Genomic DNA, 11,022 nt, shown 5'->3' with positions numbered 1-11,022 from the left:
GAGTTCAAGGCCAGTCTGGTCTACATAGTGAGTTCCAGGAGAGCTGGGGCTACAGGGAGACCCTGTCTCAAAAAGACCAAAAATAAAATAAAATAAATATAAATATAAGAACCTTTAAAGATTTGATAGTTCAACAAGATACATTCCTGATTTTTGCTTTGAGACAGAGTCTTGCTTTTAAGCCAGGCTAGACTTGACCTCACAGCAATCCTCCTGTCCAAAGTGCTTGGATTACAGGTGTATACCACCACACCCAGCTTCCAAATTTTTAAAAGGGGGAAAACAGCTTTAATAAAAGATTCCACTATACTTAGGAATCAGTTACAGCAAACCTTATTTATGAAAGGAATACGTCTTAAAAGTTAGAATAAATTAAGTACATCTAAAGATACTCCTAATCTAATACAGGCTTAAGGTCTTAAAAATGCCTTAGCTTTCATCAGTTCATACAAGCATATTGTAGAGTGTTGACCCTGCTACAAAAATTCTGTTGTCATACAACCAACCTTTGGAAAGATAATAGGATAATCACAAATCAGATCCACATAAGGATTTAGAGTCCATGGAAGACGGCAAGAGCAAACTGCAGAAGTACCACGAGCATCAGTGCTGATGCTGATGATTGCTTCATGAAACACACACTTAAATACACATCACTTAAAAGAAGGAAGGTACTATTTGGAAGAGGAAAGCAATTTGAGTACCAGTTAAAACAACTAGTAATTTTTCTTTATGATGTTTGTACGCTTCAGTTCTTCCAGCAGGGCTAAGTGTGAGACAACTAAAAATAGCATACACGCTTTATTGTCCTTAACTCAAAACCAAACCAAACCAAAAACACTCCAAGGAAAATGTCTATACCAACTGCTGTTAACAACTATCACTACAGACCAGTCTTTTTCTTTATCCTGAATCACTGCTCCCCGTAAGTACAGAGCTCTACTCTAATACAGCTACAGCATCACTATTGTGCTATTGAAAACTGTGTTCAAAAAGACCTCCCCCCTCTTTCTCTCACCCCCCATCTCTTCTCTGTCCTCTCACTCCTCTCTCTCTTTCTCTTTCTTTCGTTTTTGAGACAGGGTCTCCTTATAGCCCAGCTGGCCTGGAACTTGTTATGTAGACCAGGCTGGCCTTGATCTCATAGAGATCTGCCTCACTATGCCTCCCAAGTGCTTGGGTTAATGCATGCACCACCATCCCTGGCTCAAAAAACAAAACAAACAAACAAAAACCTGTAAAACCCAGTCTGGCCTTGAATTTCCAATTCTCTTGTCTCAGCCTTAAGTTTTAGAAACTTTCTCTTATTCTAAATTTGACTAGAGGATAAACATCCCCCAAGAACTTATACAATAATAATAATATGGAAATCTGTTTCCGTTATGACTTTAAAATTATAAACTTTTTACTTACTTTCATGTATATGTTAAGCCACCAAACTTCACCACCCCCAGTCCTACATTATTTTAAATCTTTTTAATATAGTTAGAACACTGGACATAAAGTCTCTTACAAAATAAATACAAGCAAAAAACAGATGGAGGAACCAGAATGAGGCAGAAGTATGGGTAGAACAGCTGGGACTATACTTGGAGAAGGGCAGACCACAGGCAACAGCTGAGCTTCCCAGCAGCTAGTGAAACCTGACTCAATGTCAGTAACACACCAAAAGAAGCACTACAGCTCTTTCTGCTACTGAAACACAGTTTTATCTTTCCCAAAAAGATCACCATGTATGTGATACAGTAAGCAAAGCATTCTACAATACAAAGCATTACTGTTTCTGTCCCAGTTTTCAATATAATCCTGAGTTATCCTGCCCAAACAGCATGGCAAAAAAAGTTAATTCTTGGGTGCAGATCCCTGATGGTCATAGATCTGTAACGATGCATACACAAGCTCATCTTCAAGAAATATTATTTTTCTTAATTGAGCCCTAAGAACATTTCCTTCTAGTATGAAAAATGTCAACTCCAGGGGCTGGATTCTGTGTATAATCAGGACAGAAGGGAGACAGCAGCATCTCTAGGATGAAGCTCATAAGATTTTTGATGAAATTGAGTCATGAAATTGCAGTCACTGAATTGGAGAATAAAACACAATTTAATGGATCAATCACAGGTGTAGAGGTAGGCATGAATTGCATCTTAAGGCTGTGAAAATGGCCCTGAAGAACAGAGAGCCTGTAGAGTTGGAAACACAGTATTCAAGAAGCAGCACTTGATATTTAATTCCACCAGACAGCTTGCCTCTGGATACACTACTTGTGATACTGAACCTAAGGTGAAATCTAAGAAAAGACAAGCTGCTGTAAGAAGAGATGGAGGCCAAGGTAGAAGAGGACAGGGCTGTGACAGAGGAAGAGGGACTCCTTGACAATGTCTCAAAATTACTGTTTCAAAGTGATCAGCCATTGGTGATATTATTTTTTGTACAGGTTTTGTCAGTTTTTAAATAAATGTAAATGTGGGGGAAAATTTCAACTCTATACAAAAGTTAAAACAACAGTATTAGTTGGGTGTTGTGGCTCAAGCCTGTGCTCCTAGCACTCAGGAAGTTGAGGCAGAAAAATGGCCACGAGTTCTGGGACAGGTGGGCTACAAAGTGAGACTGTCTCAAAAACCTATCTATCTATCTGTCTGTCTGTTTGTCTGTCTGTCTGTCTGTCTGTCTATCTATCTATCCATCCATCCATCCATCCCTCCATCCATCCATCATCCATCCGTCCGTCCGTCTGTCCGTCCATCCATCCATCATGTGTATCTATATTTATACAAACAGCTACATAAAACATGCCTAAAGACAATCATAAAAATTGTACCTACTTCCTTTTCAAGTGTATTCACACTTTACACAAGTTACAGACATGAAGGTATCCTACCTCCTACTAGTAGTCCCATCCTAGGAATAGACTCGCTCCTGTTTTAACCATAACACGGTCACCATATTAAGAAACATGATAGCTCCCTAACATCATGAATGCAGACAATCTATACTAAAATTTCTTCAACTCTTCCCATCCTTTCAGACCTGCCTCCCCTGCCCACGCCAGGATGAAATCAGTATGTTTTGAAAGTAATGGACAGATTGCATTACAGAATATCCCACATTTAGGATCTGACTGATGACTTCTTCATGTTATTATTCAACATCCCACTTTTTCCAGGAACACTAACTTTTCTTTTCTTTTTCCCCCAGGAATACTAACTCTTCTTTTTTTAACTTTTGGCTGTTCTGCAGTAGAAGTGGAATGATAAAGTATACACACGGAGAAGCTTGCTCCTCCTTACTAGTAAACGGTGCTCTGCTGTTCTGATGAACTATAATATTTATTCATTCACTGAAGGACAACTTCAGTTGTGTGTTATTTGGGGTGTCAACAGATACCTTCATAGAAGGTTCTATGTGAACATGTTTTTATTTCTCTTAGCTGGAGACTAGTATTTTTGGTTTGTGTAATAATTTGTAACTAATCTTTTCTTCAAAGTAGCTACATATTTTGCATTCCCAAGAGTCACCTGTGAAGATTCAGTTTTTCCAAATGCCTTCCAAAACTTGAAATTGTAAAAAATTTTTTATCTCTCATTGTGGCCTGAATTTGCATTTTTCTAATAACACAATGTTGAGCATCTTTTATGTAATGTATCTCTTTATTGAGGCATCTGTTTAAAGTCTTTTGCCTTTTTTTTTAAACTGCTTATTTTTTCTGGATATTAGCCCTTTGTCAGACACAGGCTTGAAAATACATTCTCCCCAACCTGTGCTTTTATTTTCATTACTCCCATTTTCCTAAGAGCAGACAGACCTTTTAAATTTTAATGAAGAGTCATTTATCAAATTTATCTTTTATGAATCATACTTTCTATGTAAAATCTAAGAAACTTTTGGAAAATTATGAAAATTTTCCACTTGTTTTCTCCTAGAAGTTCAGTAATTTTAGATTTTTACATTTAGTTAATAATTCATTGTAATGTAATTTTGTACACAGTACAGGATACTGATAGAGGTTCTGTCTCACTCATACATAGATGCCTAATTGTTCCAGCATCATTAATTGCCTCTGTACTTCTATTAAAAATGTGTGGGCTTGTCTCCATACCAGGTACTCTGTCAATCTGTGTGACTATTCTTTTACCAGTACCTGTCTTTTATTCCAGTTTTCCAGTAACTCTTAAAATCAGTACTCTGAGTTCTCCAATTCTATTCTTTGTCCAAACTGTTCAGCTATTCCAATTTCTTTCCATTTTCTGTTTAAACTTTAAAATCTGTTTATTGAACAATATGGTCTCCTATGGTTTTAACAGGATTATAATGAAAATGTAAGTCAATCTGGGGTTAGAACTGGCATCTTAACAATATTGGGTTTTCTTTCTTTAAACTTTTTACATTCACTTATTTTATGCATGTGTATGTATGTGTGTGTGGTATGTGCATACCATGTGTGCTGGATAGCTTTAGTGTCAACTTGATACACCTGGGAAGATGGAACCTCAATTAGGGAATTGTCTCTATTGGACTGGCTCGTGAGCACGTCTATGAGACATTTTTTGGATTGTTGAGTGATATCAGAGGGTTCAGCCCACTGTGGGTGGTGCCACCCTTGAACAGGTGGTCCTGGGTTGTACAAGAAAGCAGGCTGAGCACAAGTCAGAGGACCAAGCCAGTAAGAAGCATTCCTCTGTGGTCTCTGCCTCCAGATTCCTACCCTGATTAAGTTTCTTCCTTGGCTTCCCTTAGTGATGAAGTGTCAACTGGAAAATTAAGATGCAATAAACCTTCTACTCCCCAAGTTGGTTTTGGTCACTGTTTTTGTCACAGCTATAGAAAACAAACTAGAACAGCATACATGGGGACAACTTGTGGGAGTCAGTTCTCCCCATCTACCATCTGGGTATCAGGGATCCAATGGAGGCTTCCAGGCTTGGGGCAGGTACCTTTACCTGCTGAACCATCTCACTGGCACAATACTGGATGTTCTAATACAAGAACACTGCATTCATGGGATAAACCACAGTTGTGGTGATATATTATCCTTTTAATTTATTATGTTCATCCTGCTAGTATTCTGTTGGCAATTTCTGTTAATGTTTGTGAGAGATATCCAGTTAAATGAGTTTTCTAATAATAATTTTGCTTGGTTTTGGTGTCTAGCTTAGGTTACTAGGGAATTCATACAATGATTAAAAGGATTTAATAGATTTTATGTATCTTAGTAGCATACTGCAATGTTTTTAAAAATCTTGTAGAGAGTAAGTTCAAATTCATAATTCTAAATGTTTATGAATGCATAATGTTTTAGTCACACCTCCACACAACACCCTTAAACAATTTGTACTAATAAAACATTTCTCATGATGTGGTGTGCCCTTAACTTGATCATACTTAGAGGAAACTTGTAGGATTTAATTTTAAAAAAAAAGATTTATTTTTATTTTATGTATATGAGTGCTTTGCCTGTATGTACGTTTGTACATCACATGAGAATCTAGTACCTGAGGAGTCAGAAGATGGCATTTGATTCCCTAGAACTAGAGTTACAGGTGGTTATGTGTCACGTTGAGAGTACTGGCGACCAAACCTGGAGTCCTCTGCAAGAGCAGCTATCTCTCTGGCCCTCCCTACACGCCACTTAAAAAATAAATAAATAAATAAATAAATGACAGAGTCTCACTATATAACTGTGGCAGGCTTGAAACTTACTATGTAGAACAGGCTAACCTCAAACTCAGAGATCCACCTGCCTCTGCCTCCCCAGTATTGGTGTTAAAGGTGAGCTACCACACCTGTCCATTTAGGAGTCAACTTTCCATGTGGAAAAAAATGACTGGGGCAGAGAAGAGAACATGAAAACTTTACACAGAAGTCTTTTTCACATTCCATCTAATACTCTATAAATGTTTATCTCTCTGTTGCTAATTCTTTTTCAATATCTTTGTGTATTATCAATGGGATAGTATACTGTATAGTTTTTTATGACTAGAATTTATTGCTTTTATAAATGAAAAGTAATTTTATTGATTAGCACTTCAGATTTAAGACAATATGTACATTTAATTATGTTTACATGGTAAAAAGAAAAAAAAGTCTTATCACTCAGAGAGTCTGTATTTTTCATCACTCCAAGCATATATATTCATAAAAAATTGCATTTTCTAATGGATATTGTAATTTTATATATTTACTCTTTTTGTATGTTGTAATAATTTCTAGGATACCAATACTCAATTTTACTCACTTAAACATCTGGGAAAATGCTTGCCATACAAGCATGAAAATGGAGTCCTAGCACCCATGTAAGAAGCCAGGTATGGTGGCATGTAGGCACAGACAGGGACCTCATGGGCTCGCTGACTACATAGTCTATCCAACTAGCTCCAGGTTCAGGGAAAGACCCTATCTCAAAATAATAGTAGTAGGAGTAATAATGTGAGAGTGGGGAGCTGGAGAGATGGCTCAGCAGTTAAGAGCACTGACTGCTCTTGCAGAGGACCTGGGTTCAATTCCCAGCACCCACATGGTGGCTACAAACCGTCCTTAACTCCAGTTCCAGGGGAATCCGAAGCCCTCTTCTGACCTTTGTGGCATTGCACATGACACAGGTGCCCTCACATACATGTAGGCAATACACTCATACACATAAAATAAAAATAATACATAAAATATTTAAAAAAAATAATAATGTGAGAGTGATACAGGAAAACAAGTAACTTCAACCTCTGGCCTCCACATGTGCACACATACATGTGCACACATCCATATACAACACATTCATTTTCAAACTAGTAATATCTTTTGTTTGTTTGTCTGAGACAGGGTTCTGCTATTTATACATAACCCAGGCTAGCCCAGAACTTGTTATGGAGCCCAAGATAGTCTTAAACTTGTGATAAAGTTTTGGGTTTAATATATAAAATTTTAGTTAAAAGATATCTAATGCATAAAATGAAGTACATTTATCTCTACTGTGAGACAATAAAAATTTACCTTGTCTAATCCATCTTTTTCATTCACTCCGAATTTCTCACAAGTCTAAAAACACCAGTAGCAGAAAAGCAAAACGTACACTGACAGTACTCAAAATGCCCTCTTGTTCGGTGTCCTCACAACACAAAGTCCTTCCTAGAAGTCAAGAAATAACATTTGATTCTTCTTTTCTCTCTTCCCTTGTTACTGGTGGAATCTTTACCCCATGTCATCTGCAATAATAAACAATCACATTTTCACCAGAACACTGAATATAAAATGAGTTTGGGTCATCCCAAACAAAGGACTATTCTTTCAGTAAGTTGACAGATATATTGTCCACTGCAAATACACAGAGAGGGCCTATGTAAAAACTACGGATTTATTTCATCAGCAAAGTAAATCACTTAGATATTCACTGACAAATTTAAGACAGACATTCATTTAAATGATGTCACACTGGACTACAGGTAGAAAAATGCTGTACCAATACTTTTTCTATAGTGAAAAAACCCTATCACAGCAACTTTCTTGTCCAGAACCTATTAGCTCAGTTTTTTGTCCTCTGGTGCTGGGGGAAATAACCCAGCGTCTTTTGCATTCCGTACACCCTCTACTACTGAGCTAATCCAGATCTAAAACAAAGTAAGATGAGATGCATAATTAAACCAATAAATGTTTCCAAAGCATTCTAACAACTCAACATTACAATCTCTCTTTTTCAGTTTATTTTAAAATATTTATGTGTATATGTGTGTGTGTCTGTGTGAGTATATGTCATGTGGCGGGGGGCAGTATCCAGAAGAGGGCACTGGATCAGCTGAAGTTATAAGTGGTTATGAGCTGCCCAGCATGGGTGCTTGGAACCAAACTTGGATCCTCTGCAAGAGGAACAAGTGTTTTAACTGCTGAGCCTTCTCTAGCCCTAAACATGGCACTCTTAAAATACTGTAACTTTAAAAGGCCAATCAGCTTGAACAAGAAACTCTAGTAGAAAGATTTTCAATTCTCTCCATTCTGTTCCAATTTAGGAAGACATGCAATGAACAGTAGAAAATACTTGTTTTTTTCTTTCTCCCCAGTGCAGGGATCAAACCTAAGGCCTCAGGAAGCTAGGCAAGCACTCTACCACTGAGCTATATCCCAGCCAGAAAATGTTTTTAAGGAGGAAGCATCATGCAATACTAAAGAAAATTCTAAGACCACAACATGTTACCTCTTAAAATGGGAATTTTACCTTATAGTTGTTAAAACATGGGTACTTGATGCTTTAAGCTTTCAGGTATGCTCAAGCTACCTTCATTACTGAGTATAGGATATTTTCAGTAAATAAACAACCTAAGAAAAACTGCTCTGAATAAACACAAACAACTGTTTTCTTTATAGGAAACAAGCCTTTTTTTTTAATCAAATTTTCACAGTAAATCTTCAAAATGTCCACAGCCCCATCTAGAGACTGCTTGTCTTTCTTGAAAGCAAGATTCACCTTGGAGGTTAGGTGGAACCTCCAACCCATCTGCTCCTTTCAGGATCCAAGGCTGATGCTTCCTCATTTAGTCACCCACTTCCCCTCTCTCCAGCAGGTGCCTATGGAGTCATCCTTTGTTTTCATAATAATTACTGAAGGTCAACTGCACATGTAACTCCAACATTAGGATGAGCCCCATGAAGACGGCATCCAAAGCCATGCCTCCAGTTCTAGCTGGTGCTCCACTGGCTCTGACATTCCCAGCTGTACAGGAGACATCCATTTACTCCTCACAGAAACCCTTGATTCCTCTAACTCACAAATTCAAAATGAATTCCTATCTTAGCAATAAAGTCTGTTCTTTCTCTGTCCCAAATGTCACCTTTAAAAAGGCTTCTTGGCCTCAGTAAACAAATTTCAGGTCACTTTTTACTCTTTCATGAACTTTTTTTTATCAAGATGCCAATTCTGACAAAATTAATTCTTCCACAATATTTACTAGGTTCACTTCTATTCCTTCCCATTTGTTAGATCCTCATTTCTGACCTGTGTGACTCAAGTAACCTCTCAGTGGAAGATGGATTAGAAAGCTGGGAATGTAGCTCAGTAACAGAGTACTTGCAGAGCATCGAGATCAGGCTGTGCCCTAAGTTACTCTATATGCTGTAAAATGATGGTTTTTTATACTGTGCCTTGTTTGTCCCAAGAAGATCCATTTTACAATCAAGTGGCTTTTGACTTCACTTTGAGGCTGTGTGATGACTGAATGGGTGCAGACATATGAAGGACACCATCTGTTTGGCACCACTTATGCAGCACACTTATTCCAGGGAGTAGAAAAAGATGCCACTCATAAATTCAAGAAGGTCAATAGAGACTGTAGGGGCACATGGGTGTATTAAAATCTGATCATGAAACCAACCCAAGAATTTATTAGACATGCCAGATCAAGGACATGGTACACTCCTTTACCTGGACCCCATAAAGGGACACTTAGCACTACAATGGTGACAACCCCTACCGACTTCACCCTCCCAACTGCACTGAGCTCTATCGGACCCTGCAGCCTGTCAATGGTCAGCAGCAACAGCAGCACCTCCCTGAGACCCCCAGCTGGCGGCTATCTCCCACAGACCCCCTTGAATTTCTCCCAGCCTTTTCTTGCACCTTTAAACATTTCCAGATTTCTGTAATCTATACACACAGATGATGATAATGATAGATAGATAGATAGATAGATAGATAGATAGATAGATAGATAGATAGATAGATAGATGATAGATTAGACAGATAGATGATAGATAGATAGAAAATATAGATATAGATAGATGATTGATAGATGATAGATAGATAGATAGATAGAGAGATAGATAGATATAGAGATAGATAGATAGATATAATTAAGAGTTAGTAATCAAGATTGTATTAAAAAGAACCTGTGTTCATCTTAGCCAGGGTTAACATAGAAAGGAGAAATACCTGGCAAAATACTGCCACTGAAATCACTATACCCTGTGAATGTATTGTTATTCAATAAATTCTGACATTGCGGAAAGGCACAAATCTGTGTTTTTGATATAGCATGCTCATGACACCTAGCATATGCAAGGCCCTGAGCTTGATCCTCATCACTTATCACCTTTATGCTAATACCACACTATTCTGCAAAAAAGTTGCTGGGACTTCAAATGGGACCAGACTGAATTTGTAGAAAACTTCAGGTAGTGCTGATATCTTAATATTTTAAAATATCTGAATCCATGAGTGTGAGGTATTTTTCCATTTATTCATGTCTCCTTTCATTTTTCTATCCAGCAATGTCTTACAATTTTCACTATGTCTTCCACATTTTTAGTTAATTCCCAAGTTTTCATTCTTTATCAACCTACCATAAACGGAATTATTCAATTTCCTTTTCAGAGTATTCATTTTTTGTGGACAGGTATCAACTCACGTTTGTGTGTTGACTTGTATTCCGCTACTCTGCTGAATACATCTATTAGTTTTAATTTTTCATGGATTCTTGAGAATTTTCTATATAGAATATCATATCACCTGTTAATAGAATTTTACTTCACTTTAATTTATTTGCATTTTATGACTTTTTTTTTCATACTTGTTCTGGCTCCAATTTCCAGAACTAACAGACAAAAGCAGAGAAGAAAAAGAACTCTGAAGGCCCAGGTTTAGGCTGGGTGTGGTGGTGCATATCTGTACCTTCAACACTGGAGGAAAAGGCAGGAAAATCCTGAGTTCAAGGCCATCTTGAGCCACATAACCAGACCTAGTCTCAAAAACCCAAAACAAAGCAAGCACAGAACAAAAACTTTTAGTCTTTCACAGCTGAGAACGCTGTTCATTGTGGGATTTTATATATGGCCTTTATGTTAAGATGTTATTTTTGTTGTTGTTGTTTTGAGACAGGGTCTCACTGTAGCCCTAGCTGGCCTGGAAATCACTATGTAGACCAGGTTAACTTCAAACTCATACATCTGCCTGCCTCTGCCTCTCCAGTAATGGAGTGCTGGGATTAAAGGTATATGTCACCACCCCCAGCCAAGGAAGCGTATCAAATTGTTAACTGCTTTTGC

The 11,022-nt window shown here is 37.7% G+C and overlaps 1 protein-coding gene and 1 pseudogene across 2 annotated transcripts in view; one reads left to right on the top strand and one right to left on the bottom strand.

Annotated features, from left to right (window-relative positions):
• The window catches only part of CUNH9orf85 (chromosome unknown C9orf85 homolog), a 79,198-nt gene that overhangs the window by 43,436 nt on the left and 24,740 nt on the right, over positions 1-11,022 (bottom strand). The window lies entirely within an intron of this gene.
• Positions 2,031-2,376, top strand: LOC103741844 (annotated as a pseudogene).

The sequence above is a fragment of the Nannospalax galili genome, unplaced genomic scaffold (assembly GCF_000622305.1).
Source record: "Nannospalax galili isolate Female #2095 unplaced genomic scaffold, S.galili_v1.0 scaffold761, whole genome shotgun sequence".
Taxonomy (NCBI): Eukaryota; Metazoa; Chordata; class Mammalia; order Rodentia; family Spalacidae; genus Nannospalax; species Nannospalax galili.
This window is presented reverse-complemented; position numbering and strand designations above follow the sequence as displayed.